A 13,564-nucleotide genomic window follows, 5' to 3' on the forward strand; every position below is an offset into this window, starting at 1 on the left:
TACCCTGCAGAAATAGCCTCAAACACTTGTCAGTATTGAATGAGCAGCCTAGTTACTTACTGGAAGATGTGTTTGTAGAAGACATGATAATTTGCATATGATTATACTTTGTGTAGCAGATGAAGTTTCCTCCTTCCCACCAGGAGCCATTTCTGGGCGGGCTCGTTATTTCCTGCTTCCCCCAGCCCTGTGCTTCTCTGCCCTTCGGGGGTCAGGCTGATTTCTTCTGGCTTCCCGGGTAGGAATTGGACGGAACCAACCATTAAATAGTCATTTTTACATTCTAATGAAATATTTCATAATGTTGAGGGTATAAGAAAGACGAAAATATGGGCCAAGAAGAAGAGCAAATATCACTTAGGAGACAGTAATAGGAACATAATATCTAGAAAAGGGACTTGAGAGTCTTGTTCTACATCGTGTTGCACAAAATTTACGGGGGGCATTACTTTCAAAACCAGGCACTTCACTCTGAAAAGAATTTTGGCAAATTAGGGTGCAATTGAAAGGGAGTAATGAGAATAATGTAGAGATATGATAAGCCCCATGAGAAATACTTTAAGGAATTACAAACTTTTAGGCTGAATAAGAGGCTGATGGTGAGGATGTGGTAGGGTTGGATATGCTAACTGCCTCCTAGTAATGGATGAGCTGTCATGTGGAAAAGATACTAAAGTGATTTGATGTGATTTCAGAATGCTTATGGAGGACTGATTGAAAGACATTGTCATTTAGTATCTCATTTTACCATCAAGATATTAGCAGTAGATGTGGATAGCTTTCTTTTACTATTATAAAGTGAAATGCAACAGAATGAATCCGGCTATGCATTGAAGTAAAATTGATTTAAGTAATCATGGTATGGTTTGGCTCAATAGCAAAAAGAACCTTCTTAAAATTCATGTATGCAATAAATATTTATTGAAAACTTATGTGCCCGTTACTGTTCTAGGCACTGGAAAGAAAGCCATGGACAAGATGGAGTTCTTGCTTTCATAGTGCTTTCATTCTGCAGAGGATGGAGACAGTGAACAGAGAAACAAAACTATGAAATAGGTCAGAGAGTGCTAAGTGCTATAAAGGAAAAGAGGATAGAGTGGCGGGGGTGCTCCTTTAGATAGAGAAGTCAGTAGTACTGTCTGCACATGGAAGGGAACATTGTCAGAGGCAGGGACTGATGAGAACCTGTCGTGGAAAAGGAGTGAACCTGGATAACCGATTTGTGGGAGGTGTAAAATATTAGCACCTGTTTGTTTCTGTGTTCTGCTACCCCATTGGTTTATGTGTTCATTTTGAGTATGGGTACTGTCTTACTCATCTCTGCATGAGTAGCTCTTCCTACTATATGACAGTGCTTCATCAAAGCTTCTGGAGTGAAAGCTGTACAGGAGCTTCTGCCTTGGCTGACATGCATAATCTCCAAATCTGCCCCAATTTAGATGGTAGATGGTCTGTTTCCTTTGTAAGCATTCACACTCTTCTTTCTTTTTTTCCCCAGTTTTATCTTCCCCTCTCTAAGCCAAGAGAGTATGAGTGGCAAATATGTCAAGACTTTCAGTGATAGGGTTGGTAAAAGGAAGTGTGGGGAAGAAAATCCCCTACTTCCTCTGATGCCAGTACTTTCAATGCAATAGTAATTCAACTTTTTGGGGGGAGGGACAGGGGGACACAGCTTGCTTAGTAGAATTAGATTCAGCTGCGTGGAAAGAAAATAAAAATTAACTATGGCTTAAACATTAAAGGTTTTATTCTCTTATAAAAATCCTAGAGATTGGACATTCAGGCTGGTAAAGCAGTTGCATAAAATCTTCAGAGAATAAACATCCTTTGAAGTTTCTCTTATACCTAGAGTGAGGTTCTGTCATCTATCTGGTCTCAGAGGTTACTGGATGACCAGTCAACACCATATGAGTTGGAAGTCTGAGAAATGGGTGCTAATATCTGACTTACTTTTATCTGTTTTATATATCAAGAGTTTTTGTCTAATGAACTAATTTTGGTGCTAAAAAAACTGGAAAATTGCTATTCTCTTTTACAAACAAGGATACTGAGGGCCAGCAAAATTGAATGCCTTGCTTGGGACCCCTGAGCTAACTATTGACATGGTTGAAATGGGAACTTAAGTCTCCTAATGACATCTGTGCCATTTTCACTGTTAAGATAGTCAATATCGTATCCAAGTCACATACAAATAGAGGAGTTGAGGCACAGCACACTGTGGAATCCATCTGCCACACCATGCATCTTCAGTGTTGAGTAAGTATTACCATCCACTTGAATGGTGAAGAATTTTGGAAAATAGGATAGATAACTGTCTTTAGCAACATTGCACTGTTCCCGGCAACAACTTTACACCACCAACAACATGAGAGGAACATAGGAGGAGCTGTTCTGGGATACATGGCAACAATACTGATATTCCTTTAAGAAAGTGAGATTTAGTTACCACACCAGTCTGTTCTAAAACACCCCTGTTTCACCCTTCTTTCGCTTTCTTGTTTCAAAGAACTTTCAAAGATGTTTGGAGTAAATTTTGCCTATTAGCTATGCAACCATGAGGATGTGGGACAATTGATTTGGTAAGATTGGATAGAATTGCTTCGTCTTTATGCCAAAACTACTAAAGGAAATCAGTGCTTTGTCTTTATATCTAAGTGATGCAAACTATTAACATGGAGCCTCCATGAAAATGAGGCAAAGTCGTTTCAAATAGGGGTTGAATATGCTTTCAACTGAGCAATCTGCCAGTATCAGTTCCTATTTTGTGTGTAGTTGAACTGATTGAATTACCATTTGTGCCTAGAACCACAGAAGCCCAGGAGACTCTAGGGCCCAAACCATGAACAATGGTTCTTTGTCTAAGGCGAGCCCATGGTTGGGTTTTTACACGCCAACATGTGTGATTTCAATGTATAGCAGAATGATTAAGAATTCAGCTCTGTTCCAGAGCAGGTCTATTGTCTCTCAGCCCAGCCCCTTATTTATGAACAGAACACTCTACTACATGTGAAGGCATGGAAAAATCTTGTTCATTTGTTCAATTATTTCAAGGTGCAAATTCATCACCTCTGTGATGTGTTCCCTCTCAGTTTCAAAGCATCTAACGTGAACCCCTTTCTCCCATTTACAAGAGAATAGTGTGAAAGTAGATGATTCTGGCAGGATTCACAGCATTGCCACTTTGGAGTCTGCTGGAGAAACCAGGCAAGGGAAGGTGGTAGCCAGGTGACACTGCTGGAGTGATTCCTTCTGGGGACTGCACATCTGGGTCGTGCGGCTGCCAAGCATAAAACATGTGCTTCGATTAGCTGCAGCTCGGAATTAAAACGTGGAGAAGTAGAACATGTTCTACAAAATGCCAATAATGTAAAAATGTTCGGGGTGAGGGGCTGACTTCTCTGTGTGTGTGTGTGTTGGTGTGGGTGCACACCAGCACAGTCTGCAGTATTGCATGTTCATGTTTCTGAATAACAGCATATGGCCTTTTAAACACCAGTTAGACCTTGGGCCCACAAGGTTTAGGTATGCTTCATGGGAAAACCCACTTTATGTGTACCGGGAGAACAGTGAAACAGCAGTTTGTCAGAAGGTCTTTGCTTAGCATTAAGATAGAGCCATGGCTGGCTGATTAAACAATATTAAAAGACATTTCTTTTCTCCCTAAATCCACTGGGGTTTGGCACTCATAGAAGGTAAAGAAAAATAGAATGTTCTAAAAGATTCAGGTATTCTTTGAATGTAATAGGCATTTAATATTTATTTGGTTAATGCATACCCACCGTACATGCACATTTAAATGCATAATGATTGCACAGCTCAAAAATCATGTTGTTTATTTCCCCACCAACTTTCAATCAGCAGGAGGACTATAAAAATCACATAATTGAGCCCAGAGTTGGTCAGCATAAGCAACTAATGAGCCCCATGAATCTGACTTATTTTTTGCTCATTACTAATGCTCTTTAGATAGCTCATATTTGAATTGAAAGACCAGATTCCTAATGACCAGGAAAAGCATAGGACTGTTCAATGATGGAGTCAGCCTGGGAAATTGTGTACCAACATCTTGGATGGCTGGAGCACCTTAAACCTTATTTGTTTATTTTTATAATAGGTATTTGGCTTAAGTGAGGCAAAGAAACTTTGGGTCTCATCTCTGCATTTTGTCTTATGATGTGATTCTACCAACATCTTTTATAGCTACGGTGACTCTACACAACCACGGAAACAAAATAGTGAATTCTGCAAGACTTACCTTGGCCTGGACCCAGGCATGTAAGCAGAAGATCCTGTAAATATTCTTAGAGCATTGGACCTACCATGATTAAGGAGTAAGAAAAAATGGGATACAGCACCTAGTTTCTCTTCCCTTAACTATGGCTCTCATCAAAATCAGGGCAGGTGCTTTGAAATGCTAGCAACAGAATTATAAATTATTTGAGTTGTAATGATCAAATCTCAGAGCTAGAAGGAAACTTGGAGATTTCCAGTCAACCTCTCTTATTGTAGATGAGAAACTCAGGACCTAGCAAATTTAGCCTTTGTTATCTCCAGAAACTAGAGTCTGGCCTCCAAGTCACAATTTCCATGGCTTTGCTCACCTTTCCTGCCCCATTGACTCATTAAGTCCAATAATAAGTTCTTAAATAAAAATAAGGCTTGCTGTGTTCTCCTATCTAGATCATTTTGGGGGGTCAAACCTCCAAACTGAGCTTCCACCTGGTTTCTGCTTCCAAACTCCCTGATGCCACCCAATTCTCTTTGGCTTCCAGGAATTTTACTTTTTTTGTCCATGGTTGGAAGTCTCCAATCTATAAACACTACAAAAATCTTGTTTTTAGCTTGGAAATTCTCTAAGAAGAAGGGCAACGTACCAAAGAAAGGCAAACTTCTAGGGTCTTTCTCAAGATTTTGATTGGTTCCACGAAGATTCTGTGGAACCTAGACAAAAGCCACTTCTGAATTTTATCCTTTTAATATTCATTAAAACTGCTCAGAGACCTTTATGTTAGATGACAGTCAGCCCACCAGAGGGTCCTTCCTCCACTGAGGACACAGAAGGAAGTTATTCTAAAGCCCTCTGGCCTAGACCCACACTGTTGTGGAATCAGATTATAGTATAAGGGCTCTGTAGGGCTCTGCAGCAGAAGGGAACCATGACGTGTTACTGTGTGGAATGGCCTAGCTTTACTATTTGGTTTCTAAATGTGCAACGAAAATCCATCAACCATTTATGCATCTAATGAGTAAATTACACACACTCATACACACACAGACACACACACACACACACTTGAATTTTTATTTGTTGTAAACTAGTTAGGTTCTCCAAGCACATAGAAAAAAAAATTAGTCTTGGTAGAAGTATTCAATCAGTAATTTGCTTCTTATTTGTTTCCCAGACGAGCACAAAACCAGCAACAATGAAATGGGAAAGCCCTGGTATCCTGCTCTGGGAGTTGCTTTTTTGCACAAGAAGCATTTTCTGGAGTTGCTTTGAATTGGCCCTTAGACACCACTTTACTGTTAATGCTGCTGAGATGTGGGGGTTTACAGTGAAGTAGACTCAATGTCCATGCATTTTGCTTAATATTGAAAAAGATCGCATGTGTGTTTAACCAAAGAATTGCACTAGCGTGCACAGTCCATATTTTTGTTTGCTTTTCAGTCCAAATGAAATTCTGCAGCTTGTTGGGCCATTGACCAAAGGCCATTGACCAGGCCTTTGACCCTGGATCACATAGAAGGGACTGCCCAGTGAAGCTATCACATCACAGAATTTTGGAAGTACCGCTAGGGATGCCAACTTGATGATCCAAACCTGTTTTCAAATTTTGTAACATGTCTCCAATTTAAAGAAAAATGTACCTTACATGGGAGATGGTCATTCATGAGTGGTTAACTAGGGAAGTTTGTGTTCCATCATTCCCTGCTTAGAAGAACATGAACAGCATGATTTCAGGTACACAGTTAGAGTGGCTGATGGCACATCTGCAACTGAAACAGGGTGGGTCGGAAGCCACAAATGCAAATTCTATTTAGGTAAGTCTCTGATCACATGAAATAAAGCAATATTATTAAGTTTCCCCAGAGGATTTTTTGGCAGGAAATGTAACTGGAGAGGGACAAATCTAATATCTTTATACACTTTGTAGAATTCTATATTACATTTTCCAAAAAAATTGCAATATGATAGAAGCTAAGAAAGAATTTTAGATATTATTTTTTAAATATCATTACACACTTTATTTGCTCTTACCACTTATTTAAAGGTATAATGATAGCCCTAAAACTTTGAAAATGATATATGATTTCAAGAATTTGCAGAGATTTCAGATGTAACTTGTAAGGACACTTTTAATGGTTCAAATGAGTCTGTTGGTTGAGAATTTCATCTTTATAGTGTAACTATCTTTGTATAGGATCTGTATCTATATGTAATATATAGCTCTATATATGCATTTTATATTATAAGCACCTTTATACTTAAAAAGGCTTAGTAAAGAACTAAAATTCCAGATCCTTAGTATACAAAATGATGTATGATTTCACCAGAATTTCAGATTGCAAAAGGCTCAGAAGACTGTTTTGGAATTAGGACACGCTTTGAAGAAATTTCCCAAGTTTATCATAACCAATAGGAATCAAAATGTCCTCGGCTAGAGACAGATTCAACTCTCTAGATTAGCTGGTCTGTTAAATTCAGCTAGTAAATTAATTTTATATTGTCTAATAATTAGCTTTGTTAATCTTGTGCCATAAGAGACTTTCTATTCATGGAATCACAAATGGCATTTGTTGAAAAAATTCTCACTCCAGTGAAATCTAACCCAGAAATAAACTCTATATTATAATCTGGCCAAATTTGTTTAAGGTGGTGGGAGGGTGGGGCAGATCACAGGAGGTTTAATTTTCTGGAAAAGGATCCTGTGTCTCCCACCACCTCCTAAATGGCCACCATAGAAAGCAAAGGCAAAGAGCCACTATTGGCACACTGTCTCTCTGTCTCTGTCATCTGATTTGGTTCCCAAGTCACCCATTGAAATTAGTGCAGCTGACAGCTGGTTTTGATTGAGAACTATGACATTAAAAGCAATAGTAGCAGTCGGCCATTACCAATAGTGAACTACCTTTTCCTGTAGAATGGAGAGCTAATTACTTGTCTTGAGATTTCTTCCCCTCTTCAAAGGAAGTCAGTTTGATTCCCCCAAAGTTATCAAGCATAAAAGAACTCTGCCCCCAAATCAGGATTGCCCTTTTGCATTTTCCCCATGATTTCTGAGATTTTCACTGTTGTTACTCTGCTCTTCATATCCTGTTTTGCTGCTTCCACTTAGACATGCCAATTAAAGAAAGATATGGTTTATTTAAAAAATATGGTCCTAGTGCTGACTGTAAAGAGAGCTCTTAAACAGGCCTGAACTCTTCATCAGGATTAGCTGAACGAAGTAAGTAAATCCCATGTTGAATGGTGACCTTGTAAAGTCTCCAAAAAGCGGGGCTATATTGGGCTTTGTAGCAGCTTAAATGAAACAAACCTGCTTCTTCCCTTGGGTCTCACCAATCCTGGACCAGGCGATGTAATGGGCAAGATGCCCACTTTAAGGGGCTATAAGAACCGTCTAATGTGGTGGTTCCTAAAATGTGGTCCGGAACCAGCAGTAGCAGTAGCACTTGTTAGAAATGCACATTCTCAGTTCCCGGGCAGCCCTGACACAGGGCCCAGTAATTTTAATAAACCTTTCCGTTGATTCCGATGCATGTGAGCATATGAGAACACTGGTTTAGTGCATCAATAAGCTCTCTGTTGACACTCACAGGCTTAAATCTGGTTTAACTTCACTTAGAGGGAATACAGAATCCTGGATTGCAGGAAAAGTTGGATGGGCAGACAAGTCAACAGCAAAAAGGCACCAACATATCTTAACTATATCTGAACAGCCTGATATTTAGACACCTTGCTCTCTCTCAGTCTCTCTCATTCTCTCTCTCTCAGATATAGACGTATCAATTCATAGATTCTAAGCTATTTATTCATTTAACAATAGTTGTTTCTATATATAAGACACCATCCCAGAAATTGAGAGTACTGTAGTAAGCAAAATATACTAAGCCCCTGATCACATGCTATTTATAGTCTTGTAAGGAGAACTTCAAGCCAATAAGCAAGTGAATACATGAGGTGGTAATGAGGGGATAGAGAGTGACAGGATAGGGGCTGGGTGCTCTGTGGATAAAGGGGTTAGGGAAGTATAGATAAGTCTTAAGCCCTGTCTCATATCTTCTCAATCATCTTTCTTATTTCACTCTTTGCTGCAATGGTCAGATTCACATCGACATCATCGCGTCACACCTCAACTTAGTTTTGCCTTATATCTCTACTCTCTGTACAGGGGATTCTCTGTCCCACTGAGTTTATTCCTTTCATCATCCTGGTACATGCAGGAGCTCACTTGCTCAAGGAAAGTAACATTCCATTCAGAAACTTTTGATCAATTAGAAAGAGAACTGGTAAATAAATACTTGCTTCTTTCTCTACGGGGTAGACAATTCTGTGAAGCATTCCTCATGATCCCTAGCCAGACTGAGCTCTGGTTGCCCACAACATTGACCAGGTTACTAATGTGCCCTGGGTTTAGCTTTATCTCCTTCTTCCCTGACTCCATTCCTTGGGATCAATTTTCCCCTAAAAGTACCTACATCTGAACTTTTGTCTCAGGCTCTGCTGTTGGGGAATCCCAGGCCATGATGATGGATGGACCTCAAGGGGGCAGAAGCATGAGGAGGGAAGTCACACAGATATCTTGATGAAGAGTGTTCCAGACAAGAGCAAATTTCATGACACTAGAATGTGTTTGGCATGTTTCCAGATTAACAGGAAGCCAGTGTGGCATGTGTGGAGTGAGCACAGGGGAGGGAGAGAGAGAGTGGAAGGAGGTAGGGTACAAGACGAAGAGGGATGCCCAATCACTTAGGGCCTTGTAGGCCATCAAAAAGATTTTGGCTTTTGTTCAGAGTGAAAAGGGAAGCCAGTGAGGAATTTTGAACAGAGGAACTACATGGATTTGAAAGATGTTTTGAAACATTCACTTTGGCTGCTGTTTTTAGAAAAGACTTTAGTAGAATCAGCAACAAGACCAGTTTGGAGGCTTTTGCCATAATTTGGGCAACTTGGACATGGTGGTGGCAACGAAAGTGACAAATTGACAGAACTGACACTTGGACTGGATATGGAGTGAAAGAGAGGAATTGAGGATGTCCCCAAGTTCTTTGTCTGAAATTGAATGGAAAGTATAAAAGTATCCAAGAGAGCATACTTGAGCAAAGTGGAGCGAAGCTGAGTTGAAGGAAAGGAAACCATAAACAAGTTAAATCATATTCTGGTTCATCAGTGATTATCTAATAGCCATGGTCATTGGAGAGTCCAACATGCTTCTTAGCCTATCAACTATCCATGTCCAGAATAATAGGAATTAAGCCTCCATCTTTTCCTAGGACATGGCAGAATCAGCACAATAGACACATTCTCAAATAATATTGCATCAATTACTCTCCATTAATTATTATATTTAATCCTTTAAACAACTTGTGAGCTAAATATATTTATTTTCCTTTTATAGATGATGAAACTGGCAAACAGCATAGCTAAGGAACTTCTTCAAGGTCTCAGTGCCTAAAAAGGGCAGATCTCAAATTCAAACTCAGGTCTTCTTTACCCAACTTATTTTTACTCCTAAACACCAATATCTCCTTCTCTCCTTCCCATTTCTAGCATAATGACTTGTCAAAACCTAACTCCTTCACTCTTGCCAGCCTATGTAAGATTCTAGATAGGTTCAGCATCAGGTGCAAAACAGTTGTACCTTAAATCCTTATCATAGATAATTATCCCAAAATGATTTTCTTTCACCATTTTTCTTCAACCCTTTATCATCTGTCTCTACAGTCTTCTAAGATATGTTTATCTTTCTTCATTTCAATGCATCTATTTTTTTAAGCACTTGACTATCAAAGATTAAATCTTTTATGAGATGAATTCAAATGCCCTTACAGTGGAATAATATGTACCAGTGGACATGATGTATAGATTGGTTTTGACTCCCTTTTCTCCCCATTCTTCCTAATAATTTGCAGTAGGGGTCAGTTTCCCTCACCTAGTGGTTCAAGGATACTCCTTGGATTCATGTTCCACTCAGAAGGCTGTGATGAGTCCAGCAAGAGCTCTAACCAAAGGAGTTTTCAGGACAGGCTGGATACTAAGAGGGAGCCATGAACACAAAGACAGAATTCAAGTTCTAGTTAGAGAGAAGAACCCAAGCCAAAGTCAGAAAAGCAAGACCAAGCTCAGAATTAAAGAATGTAGTAAGGTTGTAAATAGGAGATTGTATAATGAATAAACTCAGTGGGTCATAAGCCAGATGGATCAGAAACACATGGAGTGTAGGGTATAGAGTAGGTTTGGACAGGTGGCTCAGGACTAAGATTGTGACTGATCAGAGGGTATTGGAAACCTGTTTTTATGTGATGCCAGCTGCTTGGTACAGGATAGATTTAATGGATTAAAAGCCTGGAAACAAGATCTTGTTCCTAAGTAGGGGTATTATAGGAACTATAGGCTAATTGCTTACACGTACATCATCCAATTAGCTAGGGTCAGCTCTGACAGCTCTTTCTCTGTAAATATCTTCATCCTCTTGATTCATTCATTCATTCAAGGCATTTTCAGACATGCATTGAGCATTTGTTCTGCATTGAATGCTCTATTTTGAAGCAAAACTGGACTAGAAAGATGAACTGGCATAGTTGTTGTTCTCAAGGAGTGTTTAGTTTTGTTTGGAAATAGTTTTAAAGCAAATAGTGAAGAGAAATGACATGGTATAGTAATGCCCTGATGGAAATAGGTATGAGGCTCAATGGAGGCACAGAATATCATGCTCCTAAGTCAGAGATGTCCTCACAGAGAAGGTCATCTTGACCTGATTTTGAAGCACAGTCAGCTTACAGAGAGGGGGAGTGGTACAGGAGCAGGTTTTCCAAGCAGGGAGACCCACAAGTACTAAGGAATGAGCAAAGAAATTGTAGTCATGGACGTGTGGTGGTGGTCTGGGCAGGGAGGTTAGCGTGGAGAAGGCTGGAAGAGTTGGGGATGGTGAGATCATGAAGGGGCTTATGCTCCATTCTATGGAGTTTAGATTTTATCAGGTGAATGATGGAAAGTCACTGAGTTATTATGTAGAGGGGAACCACATGAACTCAAAGTCAGAGAAAGTCTTCCAAGGGCAGTTGTGGGCTTTGGAACGGTCCTTTTGATTAGGTAAACAAACAATTACTAGGTGAAGCCGTAGTGACCAGAGACTCTTAAAGAGGGATCACAAGCAAAAACAGAGGACCCCCCTTTCCCCGGAAATATAGAACATTATAGGTCAAAAAGCTCAAAACCACTTCAGCAACAGCGCTTCTTTTCCTAGGCTTTCTTTGAGCCAATAGTGCTTGAAAAATACCAGGTTTTTTAATTCTTTCTTTTTTTTTTTCCCTTTTCAGATAACTTAAATAAATTCACTTATTTTTAAAGGCCTTAATATTTTGGAATGAAAAATCTGTCTTAAAGAAAAGCTGTGTATTTTTTCATATTAATTTTTGACTTGTCAGAAAAGTACTTCTTTGTCTAAAGGAAGCATTTCTCTAAAGAAAGTTTTTTTCTGGACATGGGTCACTGAATCTCTTGCCCCAAGTACCAAGGGTGTACTATAATTTCTGGCTATTAGTTAAGTGTTTTTCTTAAGGCAAAAGTATTAGGTGTGTTTACCCCCATTTTCCTAAGGGGAGTGTAAATATCACTCCCAATTCTTTCTAGACTGGCTTTAATTGAAGAAGAAAGTAAAGCAACATTTACTGGGGAGGAGGCTAAGTGACTATGTTTCTATAAATAATACATGCTTTAAGAGTTTGGTCCTCTGAATCCTCTAAGGGCAAGTACTACCTGTAGCCCTGATGCAGTGGATCAAAGATCCTTTGGGGCAGAGACAGCATCTTCTCTCTCCTGTTGCTTCTCACTGCACTGTATTCATGGCAGGATCTCAATACTTGTTAGCCTCTCATGAGAGTAATGAAAACTTGTGAGATGTGGGGAACAACTCTGTGATGATCAACAACCCAGGGCTTCCCAAACTTGCCTGATGGTAAAATCATCTGGGGCTTTTAAAGCAAAGATTGTGGAGCCTCATCTCCAGACTCCTAGATGAATTAGGATCTCCAGGGAGAGGGGTCTGAGAATCTGTACAGAGATCAAGTATTCCAAGTGACTCTTAGAATCTGGCAAATTTGGGGAGTGCAGGCTTACTCTATCTTCACCCAAAGGAGGTATAAATTTTTAGGAGTAAGTTGGAGAAGATACATCAAAAGTCAAATATAGAAACAATATTTTTAGTTGCAGTTATGGCCAGAAAGCCAAATCTTGCCTGTTTTTGTAAATAAGGTTTAATTGGAACAAAGTCACATCCATTTATTTATACATTGTCTGTGACTGCTTTCATGCTTCAGCAGAAGAGAAGAGTAATTACAGCAGAGACCATATGGCCTACAAAGTCTAAAATACTCACTATCTGACCCTTTACAGAATAAGTTTGTTGACCTCTGATCTAGAGCACATGGTGTGCTTAAGAAAGAGCTTACCAGTAATAGTATGCAATATCCAATAATAATTGCAATAGCAGGTCACTTCAGCCATAACTTTTTTAAAACCTTAAAAATCCTATTTTCCATCCTGTTCGTTGTAAATGTGAGATGTGAATGCTCATTGGGATGAGAAATTATAATATATAACTGTGTCACATCTATCTCAAATACCTTAACCAATCCCCCCACTGCCAATGAAATCTAACTCATAGCCTGATATTTAGGACTTTCCGGTATCTGGACACAACAGTCAACCCCTTCTCCCATTAACCTCTCTGGCACACCATTCCTCTTGTCAAATCATACCTCTGGCTGTTTCTGGCATCTAAACAGCATCTTTTTGCCTTTCAAAATCCAGACAAAATATTCATGTATAAAGACTTCCCATTCCTCTCCCATGATATTTAAAGTATATCACTAGTATTAAGCTTTCTTATGTCATGGCTACTTTGTACCTACTTTATCTCCTCCAGTAAAGTAGACATGCGTTAAGAGCTGGGGTTGTATTTTGATCCATTTTGTAATTTTTTTTTTTTTTTTTTTTATGATAGTCACAGAGAGAGAAAGGGAGAGAGGCAGAGACACAGGCAGAGGGAGAGGCAGGCTCCATGCACCGGGAGCCTGATATGGGATTCGATCCCGGGTCTCCAGGATCGCGCCCTGGGCCAAAGGCAGGCGCCAAACCGCTGCGCCACCCAGGGATCCCCCATTTTGTAATTTTTGAATGGACCAAATATATATAGATGATGCATTGTGGGTATTTATGAATTGAATAAAATTCTTTGTATATCAAAAGTGACTGGATCTAAAACAATCTCATGTGAGTGGGGGGAAAGCACCAAGGGGAGAAAGTCCTAGGAGCTGGGTCAAAAAGACAGGGGTAGTCAGT

This window comes from Canis lupus, chromosome 10 (assembly GCF_048164855.1).
Source record: "Canis lupus baileyi chromosome 10, mCanLup2.hap1, whole genome shotgun sequence".
In the NCBI taxonomy this organism is placed as follows: domain Eukaryota; kingdom Metazoa; phylum Chordata; class Mammalia; order Carnivora; family Canidae; genus Canis; species Canis lupus.